This window comes from Anabrus simplex, chromosome 5 (assembly GCF_040414725.1).
Source record: "Anabrus simplex isolate iqAnaSimp1 chromosome 5, ASM4041472v1, whole genome shotgun sequence".
NCBI classification, from domain to species: Eukaryota; Metazoa; Arthropoda; class Insecta; order Orthoptera; family Tettigoniidae; genus Anabrus; species Anabrus simplex.
This window is the reverse complement of record NC_090269.1, coordinates 95,346,079-95,362,902: the sequence shown is the minus strand read 5'-3', so window position 1 is coordinate 95,362,902 and position 16,824 is coordinate 95,346,079. Positions and strand designations below refer to the sequence as shown.

At 40.6% G+C, this 16,824-nt stretch overlaps 1 protein-coding gene across 5 annotated transcripts in view; it reads left to right on the top strand.

The window, feature by feature from the left end:
* Mrtf (Myocardin-related transcription factor) overlaps nucleotides 1–16,824 on the top strand; it is an 814,655-nt gene that overhangs the window by 393,355 nt on the left and 404,476 nt on the right. For all 5 annotated transcript variants that reach the window (XM_067147011.2, XM_068227571.1, XM_067147015.2 and 2 more), the window contains one exon: nucleotides 16,483–16,558. The gene's annotated coding sequence lies outside the window, so the exon portion shown is untranslated. The remainder of the gene's footprint in view (nucleotides 1–16,482; nucleotides 16,559–16,824) is intronic.

The following is a 16,824-nucleotide window of genomic DNA, read 5'->3' as shown; positions in this document are numbered from 1 at the left end:
CCAAGAAATATTTATTCGCCACTGTTGCTACCTTGAAGAGCATGTAAATCACCTCAGGGGTGTACAGTAAGATTTTTTTCTATTTTGCTTTATGTCGCACCGACACAGATAGGTCTTACGGCGACGATGGGACAGGAAATGCCTAGGAATAAGAAGGAAGCGGCCGTGGCCTTAATTAAGGTACAGCCCCAGCATTTGCCTGGTGTGAAAATGGGATACCACGGAAAACCATCTTCAGTAATGCCGACAGTGGAGTTCGAGCCCACTATCTCCCGGATACGAGCTCACAGCTGCGCGCTCCTAACCGCACGGCCAACTCGCCCGGTTGTACAGTAAGAATTGGAGATAATACAGAGAGGATTTATAGTTCATTGAATTTCATTTTCTTTAAAATCTTATTTATTGTCTATTTGCAAAGTTGTATCACCCCTCCCCCATTTTTTTTTTACAAGTTTAGTTGATGTTTTCTGGAATCGACCGGACCCTCCTGCCTCCTGGAACTGTTGCTCGAACTGGCCTGGACATGCTCAATCCCTCGATGAGACGTTCTCAAATTTCTGGAAGTTATAGAATTTCTCTTCGTTCTGGGAGTCACATCTTGGGGTTCAATCTCACGCGGATTTGGTAGATATGAGGCGTGACACACGCAAGTCCCCCGTACGCGATTAGAAATGACATTCGTTTCAACTCAGTTGTAAAGCACTGAATGATACTGATCCCTTGTTTGACGATTGTTCACTAAGTAAACTGAACCTTTGATTCAAGACACCTCATGGGGTGGTATAACTTTGCACGCGTCAAATGTTAATGGAACTGACACACGAAGAATATTTACAAGTCTAAAGGTTGGAAATAACGAAATTAAATTCTGAGTTCGAAACGTTTGCACAAGTTAAATATAAATGGAAATTGAACTCAAGACACGAAGAAGTTTATGCATTAGACTGTAATGCAAGCCTGAAGATTGTATTCACGCAGATCATGATATTCACTAGTATTAAGCTCAAGAGTTTATGGACAATACCTGCTAGCATTGTAATGAAAATTCACTTAAGATCGTGAAAAATGTTCGTTTATAATCAACTTGCGTCATACTATTTTCAACTGACTAATCTCTACCTTTGTCATCTTTCGAGGTTGAAAACACAAGTTTGAATACGGCGTAAGATTCACTGTATGTGTATATGTACACTGTCGGAAAATAAAAACATTTAATATCCTCAAGGGCAAAGTCATTTTATTCACAAGCGATGTGACAGGTAGTTCATCATTGCAGGAGTATATGATTAAAAATTCCGACCAAATGAAACACATATGTCACTGTAAAGGACGCCCAAACAGTCGCATCAAGACATACTGTACCCCCCTCTGGCGGCAATGCAGGCGTGTATTCGTGCTATAAAGGTGCCGAACGGCATCCTGCAATAGATTGTCCCAAGCATCTTGTACCGTTCGATGCAATTCGGCAATGGTTCTTGCATGCTCTGGAGAACCCGTAAGTTCTCGCTGCATCATGTCCCATACGTGTTCAATTGGCGAGAGATCCGGTGATCTTGCTGGCCAGGACAGTTGTTGTACACCACGTAGAGCACGTGGCGTCGCAGCAGCTGTATGTGGACGCGCATTTTCCTGCTAAAAAAGCACATCGCCTTCCTGTCGAAGAAATGGCAATTGCACGGGAATAACAACAACCTGTGCAGTGTAGCTTGCACTGGTTACGTTACTTTGCAGAAACACCAACTGCGACCGCGAGTTGTAACTGATGGCCCTCTATACCACGAAGCCTGGGGCAGGACCTGGGTGTCGTGGGCGAATGCACTCTGGAATAGGCCATTCACCAGGTCTATAACGTGCACATGTACGTCCATCACTTGCATACAGACAGAACCTACTCTCGTCACTGGAAGACAACAGAGCGCCATTCCCCTCTCCAGTCGACTCTTTCATGACACCAGAGTAGCCGTCCTTGGCGGTGTCTTGGTGTCAGTGCTAGCCTGGCCAAAGGCTCACGTGATCGTAATAGCAGACGGTTCCCAATGGTCCTTGGTGACACAGCAGGTGCAACATGTGACCGGATTTCGTTCCTGGATGATGTTCCGTCGGCCACTGCTGATCGCACAATGCGTCGATCTTGACATGCGTCTGTACTACGCGGACGTCCGGAGCCTGATCTACGGGTGTGGCAATGTTCCACATACCACTGCTGAAAGCAGCGACACACCACCGATACATTGTGCCCAACATGTTCAGCAATCCTTCGATACATCCATCCAGCTTCCCACAGGCCCACAATGCGATCCCATTCAAAGGCTATAGTTTTTCAGCAGGAGCTTCTACTTGCCGCGGGGCATGGTTCTACCCTAGAATGAATGTTGCAAACATTGTTCACCTCTAACCTCAGCACACTTACTTACTGCCTGCAGAGTCAAAACAATGCGCAGAGACAGACCTTCTCAGCGCCATCTGATCGCCGATGTCCGTGAAAAATTAATCACTGACACAACTCCTCATTATGCACATACGAGTATTATACCTCGGTGCCAATGAACACAGTCCTTGAGGATGTTGCATGTTTTGTTTTCCGGCAGTGTATATGTATGTATGTATGTCTACCGTTTAGTCCCGTTTCTTTATACGGGGTCGGAAATTAGGTGAGATGAATTTATATGGCATTAACGGCAGGATTCCCTTTCTGACACAAACGTCAGTTGAGGAGCTAATAAAGATGAAATTAATGACGGCAAATGAAATTGGGTAAGTAGGTGGAAGGATTCGGCTGTAACCTATGAATAGGAACCATCCCGTCATTCGCTTTGAAGTGAAAATGGGAAATCACATTCTGAGGACAAGCGACTGTGTGGTTTGAACCCACGCGTCTGCCGAATGTTGATCTTGGCGAGGCCACTACGCTCTGTTGAATATTGGATTTAATTAATTGTAATAATGTGTATTATTATTCCATAAAATAACCATATTTGAATACACTGAGATCATACTTGAAAGGCAGGTAACTCAGAAACTAGGCATTTCCGGACCCAAGTTGACGTAACTTATCTTTTATTTTATGCTCTTACGTATAAAGAATGCACTCTTGAAATATTGTCCTGTATTTTTGTTACAAACGTTCTAACTCTTTATGAAATTAATAATGTAGTGAAGTCTCTGAAAAGCGCAGTGGAGCAAATCATTTAATTAAACTTGTGACTTGTAACAATTTATATTATTTCATTAAAAAAATTAACAGTCTCGGACAAGGCCTTCTTTAAAAATACATGGGTATGTTCAAAAAACATTATAACTATCTTTCTAATGTTAATATAGATTTCACGATTCCTTAACTAAGAAGGTTCTTACCAGAGCCGGCTGATGGAGATTCATTCTCGAACTCCCGAAGAGTGCGTTGGTAATCTGGAGGGCAGACATTCTTTTGAATGTGACTGGTAGCCGCAAAGTACATAGACGGGATTTTCTTTAGAAAGTAACGCACTCGTCCTTCTACACATAAACAGTAGAACGTGGAGAATACGATTGTTGAACTATTGTTCATATATTCAGTATGTGTATACTTCACAGTATTTTTTGTTGTCACATAGTTGTCGGCTTGTTTTCGGGAAATAGTGGGCTTGAAACTCACTGTCGGCAGCTCTGAAGATGGTTTTCCGTGATTCCTCATTTTTATTCGAAGCAAATGCCGGTGCTGTACCTTAATTAAGTCCTTGGTCGGTTCCTTCCCACTCCCAGCCCTTTCCTATCCCATCGACGGCATAAGACCAATCTCTTCGGTGCGACGAAAAGAAAATTGTAGAAAACAAAAAATAAAAATCGTGTTGTGAAATAACAAGAAACGAAATGGACACCGGTGTTCATATATTTTGAACGAATAATACAGTATATATTCCTACGAAAAGGTTAAACCCTGTATTACCGGGTGAGTTGGCCGTGCGGTTAGGGGCGTGCAGTTGTGAGCTTGCATCCGAGAGATAGTGGGTTCGAACCTCACTGTTGGCAGCCCTGAAGATGGTTTTCTGTGGTTTCCCATTTTCACACAAGGCATATGCTGGGGCTGAACCTTAATTAAGGCCACGGCCACTCCTTCCCACTCCTAGCCCTTTCCTATTCCATCGTCGCCATAAGACGTACGTGTGTCGGTGCGACGTAAAACCAATAGACAAAAACAAGTATTTTATATTGGCAATTAGATCTTATTTTTATTGCTTTATGAATGAACACATAATAGCGATAACTGCCGAAATAAACTTTTCGCTCATATGTTCAAAAATATAAAAGGTATATAACCGTCTGCTTTGATTAACATTGGCAGTGATCTCTGCTGAAATATTTTTTCGTTTTTATGAAGTTACGCTAGAAAACCAGTATAGTGTTTCGCTTTTGATTAGCCTACGACGGTGATCACTGTCGTAATAAATGTTCTTATTGTCTTTTCCAAAAAGGAAAAAAGAAGTTTCTATGTATATAAGAAAAAGTTAAGAGATGTAACGTTTAGATGAAATGGTAAAAGTGGGTCTTTCTACAAGAGAGTGGTGCGTTCCTTACCGTGACATGAAGAGGAGGGATTGGAAAATCTGTGTTAAATCTTGTAACTGCGCAGAGATGAGAAAGGATTATTTTTGGCCGCGATTATACGCTATAAAGTTAAAGCCTGGTAAACTGGTATCTAAATTCAAGATCTTATGCAAGTGGAGAGAAGAGATAAGATTGAATCTCGTATATTGGAGCAGCTTTCAGGATGTTCCTTTAATTCACGAAACAGATATGTTAGGTTTCCAGGCACGTTGTGGAAAAAACATTGAAACTCACAGTGGTTTTCCAACAGTTCTCTTGCATTGTGTAGCGTCTGCATTGAAAGGAAACACGTTCGGGGCATATCGGCATCAACGAATTTGTAAATAATGTCCAAGTAGGAGAACTGTTTACTTTTTCCTAACATTTTGTTGTGATTCTGGAAGACATTGACAGTGAAAAGGCTTGTAGCCTCTGTTGCATCGCCGACTGAGCTCTGCGAGTAGATCTTTCTTGCGTAATCGAGCGAGTGATCACGCCACTTGAGTCACGTAGCTGACAGCTTGCATTCGGGAGATAGCTGATTCGAGCCCTGAAGATGGTTTTCCATGATTTCCAATTTTTACATCAGGCAATGACTGGGACTGTCCATTAAGGCGACGGACGCTTCCTTTCCGCTCCTATCCTCTCCTATTTCATCGTCGTGTTAAGACCTGGTCGGGCTGAGTGGTTCAGGCGGTTGAGGCGCTGGCCTTCTGACCACAACTTGGCAGGTTCGATCCTGGTTCAGTCCGGCGGTATTTGAAGGTGCTCAAATACGTCAGCCTCGTGTCGGTAGATTTACTGGCACGTAAAAGAATTTCTGCTGGACTAAATTCCGGCACTTCGGCTTCTCCGAAAGTAAATTATTATTATTATTATTATTATTATTATTATTATTATTATTATTATTATTATTATTATTATTTTGCTGATGCGACGTAAAGAAAATTTTAGATCTTGCCTGCAGTTATACTGATGAGTCCAAGACATCAACAGGCGTAAGTTATACCATCTTCTCCACTGCGTCGTAGGTGTCAAAGAAAATACTCCTTACCTCTGCGGATCAGTGATAGAGGTTGGCTTCTGGATCCCAATATCACGCGTTCAAACCCGCACAAGTAGTCGCATTTTCGTACGATGTCGACTTGTAAAATATCTTACCCGACAAAATTAATTAAACTCAGCCATAAGTCGTAGAGAAATATCGAATTAAAATGTCTGCACTTGGTAGCTGAGGTCATACAAGTATTATTATTATTATTATTATTATTATTATTATTATTATTATTATTATTATTATTATTATTATTATTATTATATCAAGAGACATCTGTCACTACAGCAGAAATTCTAGCTATCCATTCAGCCATTAGCTATGGGATTCGTTACTTCCGTAAGATCCTGTTCCTTTCTGACTCACAGTGCGCCCTTCAGATGCTACAGCATTCACGTTGAGCCACATTTACACATCAATGTATCCTAGACACGATGAATTTAATCCGCACCTCTCAAGAAGTCTATCTCCTCTGGATTAAAGGCCGCGTCGGTGTAAAGATGAACGAGATCGTAGACCAAACGGCGAGAGGAGTCACAACAGGCGAACACCGGTTCTGTATCCGGTTACAGTATTCAGACTTCCTGCCTAGAATGAAACAACCGGCCTACAGTGAATGGTCCGACTATTGGATCACGACACAGGTTACTGGATGAAATACTTCGCTGGAATTCAACCAGCAGCCCAAAACAAATCTGGTTCAAGAATTTAAAGTTAGCACGAATGCATATATGATCCTTAATACGAATGCGTTTTAATCATATCTCTGAAAGCCACTTCCACAGGATCAAGATCTTGGATACCGCATAGCCGACGTGAACCACATCCTGCTGGCGTTTGAGAAGTTCTCTCAGTAGCAGGACGTTAAGTAAAATACCGCACTGCCAACCTCAGCTGTCATCCTCTTATCAGATCTACTGTAACTTCATAATTATGTGCCGTAGTCTCTCACTATTTGTAATATTACTCCATGAACCTGTTTCACCCATTAATAAGATCTATAACTGCATGCTCTATCGTTGTACAAATTTTGGTTGCATGGTCTTCCGAGGCCGAACGCCATTAATATCTATTAAAAAAAATTGTTTCAGTCCTGCAACATGAACATAAAGAAACTTTTCGCGAATTCGGTATAACATCATTGGTAGATGTTTCCAAACATTATTGAACTGTGCAATTTTCATAGAATGGAAATGTCATAAAAACAAACCAAACCCCCTGGCGCTTAAGCAGATTACGGGGTGACGTGAAGTCAACGCGACGAATCCTCTCAGCTATTATTCTTGGCTTTCTACACCGGGACCGCTTCGAGACTGTCAGATAGCTCCTCAGTTTTTCTCGCGTAGGCTAATGGTCTTCGAACCAGCCCTCAGATCCAGGTATCCCCCTGTAGGTGTGACTGGTGAATAACATTCACGGAATCGCCTGTCTGCCGTAAACAGTGACTGAAAGGGGGATCAGGGACTCCGAACTTCAGAGCGTGGGTGTGTGACCACGGTTCCCACTTACTTGTCCCAGGCTCCTCATTTTCATCTTTCTTATCTGACCTGCCTTGGCCAACTGTTGTTATTTTTTGACCTCGAGGGTAGTAGGTTTGCGAGGCGTACGGAGTCTGTCATTTTCGTGCCCTTTCGCTGTCTTTTACCAAACCTTCATTTTTGGAAGTATTGGGCCTCTTCCTTTTCCCCTTTGATTCTGTGAAGAGAGGATGGTTCGCCAGTTGTACTTCCTCGTAAAACAATAATTGCCACAAATCGCCACCTCAGATTCAAGTGAACATTCTTCATATGGCTGGGACTTGTTATCTGTAGACCGCACGGATGGCTAATTTCATAAGAGGGCAGTATATATTTGTTAATATCCTGGAATTGGTAACTTCTCTTTCTGACTCGTAGTTTGAAATTATTACGTATTTTGCAGTGATGTCTTGAGTCATGTGTATATATGTTCAGTCCTCAGCCCTAAAGCTGTTTGGAGCTTCAACAGATCCGCCATCAGCTGCCATAGATGGCCTTGGCATCACTGAAGATGCCTACTAGGGAAATGAGGAGTGAGGTAGTTTCCCGTTGCTTACCTCAGCGAGCCAGAAGTTGCTATTACATATCAGTCTGTCAACCCCACTGAAATCCATGCATCAACTGACCCTGTGAAGTTGGGGCGAAGTTTTCCCAGTCACTCTTGATCACTGCGCCGATATTCGAGTTTGAAATCCGCATCTTTTTCAATCTGCGTAGTTCTTTATATTCATAGCAGTTTATGTATTTTGACCGGATACAATAAAGAGTTAGACCTACAACTTGAAATATTTGTATAATGTACGTAATGAATTACAATTTTCACTGTTACATTTTAAGAGACGCTTTAGAAACATTTCTAATATAATACGCAGTTAAGGTGGATAAGCTGTGGCTTGTGGTTGTTTGGGCTTAAATTATCTGATAAACTTACCAACAATCCAATCATGCTTATCGGGAAAAATCAATTAGAGTATTTATTTGAAGGCATATTGTATTATCTATCTGGTAGATATATTTACATTTTTATTGTATGTTAATCTTGGATAGTAAATATCGATGTCCTCACTCGTGATGAAACTCCTTCTCGCCATTTAGAGGGTAGCTATTATCATCGGAAGCCTGATAAGTTTTAAATACTATTTTCAGAAATTCAGTGAACAGGGAAAGTCACACAGTATTACAGCTCTGTGCAAAATCAAGCAGTAGCTTGTTGAATTAAGTAATTATATTACTTATTGCTTAAGAATAAGAATAATTTTATTTTTTTTAATGGAAATACTGTCATTCCAATGCAACAAATTTTAATCGTAGCTTGTACACTTAAAAACCCTGTACCTTTATAGATTGTAACACAAAATTAAAACGTGTCAAATTTCTTTGATTAAATAAATGTGAGAAAATAAAACGGACTGTTTATATCGAGCGCAGTATAAATCAAAACCAAATATCTTGAAAAGGTCAGTTTTTTGCGATTATAGAGTATCCCAATCAACATTTTGCTGAGTAGTGGAGGAGAGCTTCGTATCACAGTCGAAGTCACTGCTGCCTTCCTTGCAAAGTGTGTACACTCTCTTGCTTCACTGTGACGTATACTTGTTGCGTAAACTGCCCGCATTTACGTCACACCAGCCCGGCCACACTGGGCCAGCCTCAACGGACGCCCAGCTGAGCACCTCTGCTCTACGGTATTAGGTTTGTGCGAGCGAGGGAGTCTTCATTCTCACTCTCTTTTCTCCTTTCTTTTGCTGATACAGTGGAATCTCGATATCTCGATTCATCTTGGGACCTAAATTTTATTCGAGTTATCGAAATTTCGAGATATAGAGAATACCATTTTTGAGCATGTATAGCACATAATTGAGTCATACGTATCTACGGGCTTATATTGAATACATTATTTTTAACAATATTTAAAAATGTACAAACGAACTCTGTTTTACGGCATCACTTTAATTATAATCCTCATTATAATAACTTTTTAGAAGACATGATACAGTACATACAGCAGTGAAACCAGAAACACGCCTCGGTTAACACATGTGGAAAAAATCTGTTAGTCTATTCTGTTTGTTATTGTTAACCTTTCCTCCCTTCACGTTGAAACTTCTCGTTAATACCACGCGGCCGAGATTCGTAAATGGAGCTTGTCATCCGCGACTTCGGGGGGTTGCTTTCGCACGTGACCGGTGATTAATTCACATCCGAGAAACACAGAGGCTTCGCCGATTTAGTTTTAGCTTTTCGGTTCTTGTTATATTAGCTCACAGCATCACCGTAAACCTTTCTTTACTTGTTAACTGTTCCTCACAAACCACAAATGTATCGCACAGTTAATGTTGCAAAAAATTCGAGTTACAGAGTATTTTTTGCTTCAAGGAAGGAAGTATTTGCTTCGAAAAATCGAGAAATTTGTGTATCCGAATTTCGAGTAATAGAGAAATAAATACACGTCAAGAATAGGACAAACGTCCGGGAAATTTAAGTTACTTCGAGATACTGAAAATTCGAATAATGGAGGTTCGAGATATCGAGGTTCGACTGTATCTTCATTTTTCGAAGCGTGTGGGATCTCTTGAATTTCTTTCTCTAGTGTTAAAAAAAGGATGTTTACCAGTTGTTCTTCCTCTTGAAACAATGATCACTACCACAGAAGTCAAGAGCTCCTGAAGTTGCGTGTTTGTGGCATTGTTTACATACTTGGTGTTGTATACAACTTGTTGACTTGTTGGCATGAGTTGCCAAACGTACCGTCTTCGACTAATTGAAGTACTGTATACTAGGAATGCTCTGCCGTGATTTTTATTGACGGAGCTGTAAGTGTATTGGAGTTCTGTAGGCCGTGCTTCGTCCGATTTACTAGATACTGAATCTCTTAGGTGGGGAAATTCGGACCTACGAGCGACTATACTGCAAATTAAGTGAATAACCGAGGAAAATATCCTTCGCGCGCGGGTTGAACTTCCCTCCTCCCCGCGTTATCTTCTGTCACTGTGACATAAGAGTGCACTGACAGACTGTACATACATACATACATACATACATACATACATACATACATACATACATACATACATACATACATACATACATACATACATACATGCTTGCATACATGGATTAAGGCTCACGCTGGAAACTATGGGAATGAACTCGCGGTTCATCTGGCCAAGGAATTAGCGCACAGTAGTGACAGTAGTGAGTTTTAGAGCAAAATTAAGCAAGATTAAGGAATTGAGAGATGAAAGCTTAAGAAAACGGCAGAGCGAATGGGATCAAAGGACGAAGGGTTCAATAACAAAATATTTTTTCCCAGTGTAATAGTCTGTGATGTACCCTCTCTTGCCCACAGATGTGTGACAAAATTGTGACGTAGCGGGTTACCTTAATGTTAATATAAATAAGTAATATATCATTGCTTCTCCATAAACAATATCCCATGGGTGCCAGCCTTCAAGCTTATGGCATTAATTAATAATGATAATAATAACACGTAATGAGACTTTAAAAACTCCCACGGTTGACGGAACACTAACCATTAAGTACACTAACTTGGAAGTTATGGATGATTAATAATAATTCAGAAAATACAAATTAAAACAACTATTTATTAGGATGAAAAACGTGACGTAACGGCGTATTAACGGAATCTAAACTTATGGAAGCAAAAGAAAAAATGAATGAAATAAATTCTAAGAACATGAATTGTTACGCGTAGACTTGCAGTAATTTATGCCATTAGCTCACCATTTGTAGCCTCTGTTATCTGGATACAATCTATGTAGCAGCTGATGATTGATGGACCTCCCGTACAGGCGCCGTCATCTCTTGTTGTGGATTCCAGTCCTACTTCTGCTTTGTGCATAGTACACTAGCTGTACTACGACTTTTCCTGACTTTAACACTTCCTACAGTACTCCTTACATAAAGTCGTAATAAATCCTAATTTTAACAGCAAAACCAGCATGGGTTACGTTCATGGAGAGAATACACTTGTATTCTTCCGTATTACGGAAATGTAGCGTAACTAAATTCATAACAAAATCTTTCCTGCCCTATACCAGTCAAAACCGGTCTCCCGTTGACTTTAACTCTCGTCATTGAGATAACAGGTCTCAATGATAGTATATTTTCAGTAGTACAATACTCAGATGCGAAGTGAACTAAGTTAAGATCTTCTCCGATGTCAAGACGTACAGCCCTCCTCCGATGATAGATTAGAATTGTAGAATCGTCCTCCCCAGCTCTTGTCGACGTATATAGGCTCCAAAGTCACCCTCCATCAACCATATCACATGGTCCAGTAAGATTTGAGGTCTTATCCCTTCTCCTATGTATTGCTGTGAATCCGTCATGTTGCTTCATTACGTCCATTCACATAGGTTGAACTTTACCGCGGAAACAAAGCGTCAGGTAGCGAACTTCGAAAAGTAGGCGTTAACAAGGTTTTAACTGTCTCCTCAGAGTATGGAAGGGGTACGGTCTCTCGTAAGCTTGATGACGTACATTTCCTGCTGACTCCGGTCACCTCACTACGGCTATTGGAAAATTTACTGCAAGCTATTAATACGAATGATGTTGAAATACTTTACACAATAAGTCTTTCGTTCAGAATACGTTATAGCCGCGATACAAAGAAATGAAATGATGATGTGAAATGGATGATTAAAACCCTATATATATAGGGGCTGCCTGGCCGAGGCGGTAAAGGCGTGCTCGGTTCGCCCGGAAGGACAGGGTTCGAATCCCCGTCAGGAAGTCGTAGAATTTAAGAAACGAGATGTCCACTTCCGGAGGTGCATATGACCCTGAGGTTCACGCAGCCTACACCAAAAAATGAGTACCAGGTTAATTCCTGGGGCCAAAGGCGGCCGGGCATAGAGCTAACCACTCTACCCCGTCACGTGCCGCGGTTAACAATGGTGGAAGCCTTTACCTTCCACTCCTCGAAGGGCCTTCATGGCCTGTACGGAGGTGTCTTTGTTATATATATTTATTTAAAAATGACCTACCAGTGATTAAATGTCCGACTCGTTGGCTGAATGGTCAGCGTACTGGCCTTCGGTTCAGAGGGTCCAGGATTCGATTCCCGGCCGGGCCTGGGATTTTAACCTTCATTGGTTAATTCCATTGGCCCGGGGGCTGGCCCTGAAACTCACACACCACACATAACACTATCCTCCACAACAATAACACGCAGTTACCTACACATGGCAGATGCCGCCCACCCTCATCGGAGGGTCTGCCTTACAAGGGCTGCACTTGGCTAGAAATAGCCACACGAAATTATTATTAATGATTAACCGTCTTACTAATAAACGGTGTATAACATTTATACAAGGTTTATACACCGTTTATGTGAAATTCGTTGCTAATAAACCGTGTATAAGCCTCCTGTGTATACATCTGTTATAGTTATTCATTGAATTGCTTATACAGACCAGGACCCTTGTATAAGCGCTGTATAGCAGTGAATAGCGGAAAAAGAAAAGAGTGAGCAGTTTATTTTCGTGGTATTTATTGTCTACAGTAATATAATCGTGGTGAAATATTCGACTTATACATTTAACATTGAACAAACATTGAAAGAATGGACGATATCGTTGATGATCTTCACGATATTTTAAACATAGAAGACATACACCATTCAGAGGTTATGGAGGCTAGACATCTTCGTAAAGTAAAACACTTTGAATAACTATAAAAGAAATGATGGTTGGGCGCATTTTTGTGTAATAATGTGTTACTGCTTAATAGACTTGATATTGCGAGTTTATTATACATTATCTGCCCCTACAAAGATATTTCTCAAATTTGAGTACCTATAAAATGGGACATATTCCCCGAGATAAAAAATGGCATAACTTGAAAACCATACGTAATATGATTTCCATACTTTGTAGTTGAATACGCAGAAATATGATGTATAAATGCCTAATAGAAACTCTTTTGATCAAACGTTTCGTTTGGCTACAAAACAGTTTTTCCTTTCTCCTGAGAAGTAACGATTTTGGAATGTGTACTCTTTTCAACTCGCCGATTCAATTACAGTTGCTTACGTTTTGCGTACTACCCCAGTTAGGAGCTTTTGATCTTTTCTTAGCTTTTTTTGCGTTCATTACACAAGCAAGCTGAAGAAATGTTGATATCAATATAAATCAATTTCCAGCTGTCTCACGGAATGACAATGAATAACTAAGTTATAAAAGAAATGATAGTTGGGCGTATGTTTGTGTAATAATGTGTTACTGCTTAATAGACTTTTGAAATGGCGAGTTTATTATACATTATCTGCCTCTACAAAGATCTTAGATCTTTCTCAAATTTGAGTACAAAAAGGAACATATTCCTTGATATAAAAAATGGTATAACTTGAAAACCGTACGTAATATGATTTCCATAGTTTGTAGTTGAATACGCAGGAATATGATGTATAAATGCCTAATAGAAACTTTTTTGATCAAATCTTTCGTTTGGCTACAAAACAGGTTTTCCTTTCTCCTGAAAAGTAAGGATTTTGGAATGTGTACCCTTTTCAACTCGCCGATTCAATTACAATTGCTTACGTTTTACGTACTATTCCAGTTAGGAGCTATTTATCTTTTCTTACGCCTTTCCATTTCTTTTTTTGGCGTTCATTACACAAGCAAGCTGAAGAAATGTTGATATCAGTATAAGCCAATTTCCAGCTGTCTCACTTAGTGTTGCCACTGCCTTTTCGATATGCCGTGCTACTGTGCGACTTTCCGGAAAGTTTTGCTCGTAGATAACCTGCAGAAGCTATCATAAATGCGGTGAACGTGCGAAATACGTCAGTGAACTGCAGGAAGAGATTCCTACGCCTTGGAACGAGTGTATACGTGCTGTATAGTAATGCAATGCGTATACCTTGTTTATTAGTAAGAAAAATGTAAAACGCTTATACAGGGTTTATTCAACAAGAGTTAAACAGCTGTATAAGGACTTTCTTTTTGCTAGTTACGTCGCACCAACACAGATAGGTCTTACGGCGACGATGGGAGAGGAAAGGGCTAGGAGTGGGAAGGAAGCGCTCGTGGCCTTAATTAAGGTACAGCCCCAGCATTTGCCTGGTGTGAAAATGGAAAACCACGGAAAACCATTTTCAGCGCTGCCGACAATGGCGTTCGAACCTACTATCTCCCGAATACTGGATACTGACCGCACTTAAGCGACTGCAGCTATCGAGCTCGGTGGACTTTTTATTAGTAAGACGGTAAATATATACATCTTTTGAAGTAATTACACAGATCAACAATTTAATACATGCTGTGATGTTCCAGACATCACAAGACTTTCCCAACATATTTACTTAACGCCAAATTTCACCCAATCGTAACGGGTCATGGAAAACTAAGAGCTTATTTTCGTCGTTTTAAAATTTTAGATTGTCCCCCATATGTCCATGTAATGCCATTGATCGAACTGTTGATCATTTATTATTTCATTGTGAATTACTTGAGAGAGGAAGAATCGTTTTAATTATAGGTACAAAGTCATGGCCAGTGAGCAAAAGTAGGTTAATCAAAAATTATTTTAAACAGTTCTTACTTTTCACGAACTCAGTTGTATTTGGACAACTAGGAAAAAAGGATATACTGTTATTTACATTATATTTTTTACTTGTGTACATCATAACAGCCATCTAATTAATAATGTTTCTCACTGGTAATTAGAAAATTAAGTTACATTTGTAACATGATTACTCAAGCATGTAGTATTACTAACACGTAATGCGGCATACTGTGAATAAACGGTTTTAAAATTACATACACACATAACATGTTGGTTACATCATTCTGTTATCACGATGCAAGGCATCCAGGGAAGTGGTTTCTCGAGAAGTTAGAATTCGGCGTGAACTATGTAAACATTGCAAGTAAACACGCCAGTCAATTGGGCGGTTTTCTTAACTTCTTCTTCCACGGTTCACTGCTAATATAATACGAATGTATTTTATGTCCGCGAATTCGATTTCTTGTCGCAGTTTTGAATTGTTTGATTGTTTCTGAGTGTTTTGCCTGTCAGTCATTCGGTTTGCATTGAATAAACACAAAAACGGCTTATCAGTTTTTCATGAAACTTTTCAGTATTAGAGTAGTGCCATCTAGAAATTCCCTACACTTTGTTTTATCTCAATCCGTTGACTAGGAACTGAGAAATAATATCTTCAACCTCGAGAATACCGGCAGTGACCTCCTTCCTGGGTCATCGATATCTCGCCCGGGTCTTCGGTTGATTTCTTGCTGACAACTGCGGTTGTGTTTTGTACCTTCCTGCCTTCATCTCGATGAGTGGAATCCAAAGCCATGCGAAGTGCCCTATTCCAGCACCACACATGTTGTTCTTAGATATCAGTGGTTTGCCACTTTCTGGTGCCAGTACTAGGGTATTTTTTCACTTTTGAAAAGCCTCAGGCAAAAGTCGTTCTGCTATAAACATTTAAGACAATTTTCTTACTCTTCCAGTTGAATTTCTTTCCACTTTTACTCACTCTGAAATATCGTACAGACAACTTGATAATCCCAGCGGACGAATCCGCACCTTTGCTTACCAGTAGCAGCCATTACGTTCTACGTGGCTTGGCAGAATGACTGACTTCAAAACACAGCTGTACAGTTCCCGCAAAGGTATACAGCTTTCACCACATAATTCAAAACAAAATTTCGTAACCTTCATAAAGATCAATGTGTATATCAACTTCGTTTAAGTAGAATACGGCTTAGATATTGTTTGTTTGTTTTTTGTTCATAAATTATGGTGTCCTGAACAATATAAGATGCTGCTACTGTAGTATACGCTTTTATCCTTTATGATGAATACTGCATTATTGTTCCTCATCGTGAAAAGCAAATGAGACAAAGCAAAGCCATTTCCGCACAGGCCGTGAAGGCCCTTGGAGGAGTGGAATGTAAAGGCTTCCACTATGCTTAACCTTGGCATTCGGTAGGATGGGGTGGGATGGAGGTTAGCGCTATGCCCGACCACCTTTGCCCGCCCCCCTCCTTCCCCCGTAGAAGTAACCTGGTAGTACTCATTTTTGGTGTAGGCTGAGTGAACCTCAGGGCCATTTGCACGTCTGGAAGTAGAAATCTATTTTTAAATCGACCTGATGGAGAATCGAACCTCATTCTCCCGGGTGAACCGAGTGCTCCTTTACCGCATCGTGAAAAAGGGATCTTGAAATGTAGTGATCGGCTGTTTTAGTTCCGCGGTGGATGAAGGAACTATTTACCGCTGCGTTCACTTCATTACGCCGAAACAGTAAGTCTAACATCAAAGAAACCGTTCTGTTCATGAACTGACGAACACTCCGTTTTCTTTTTGTTTCAGTGGTAGCGTTCAGCATGTGGTGAGCTCCTAGTGTGGAGGAAGGCTGGTCTCTTCTCTCTTCTACTTGTCTCTTAAGGTAAGTCCATGTTTTTCCACTTTCCAATTATTTATTTCATAGTTGTTGTATTGACCTATCCTGGCTTCGTCCGGGAGAAATTGTGAGTGTAAGAAAATTGGTCATATGGGATTTCCTGGTAGACGACATTACTTACTTGATGGTATGAATAAAACCTGAGTACTTAGGCTATTCCAAGTGTAAGAATATGAGCACTTAGTAGGGGTGTGTTCTCAGCCCTAGTAGTTTCTTCTTCGACGTAATAAGGTACTCGAGCGCGCCGTCAT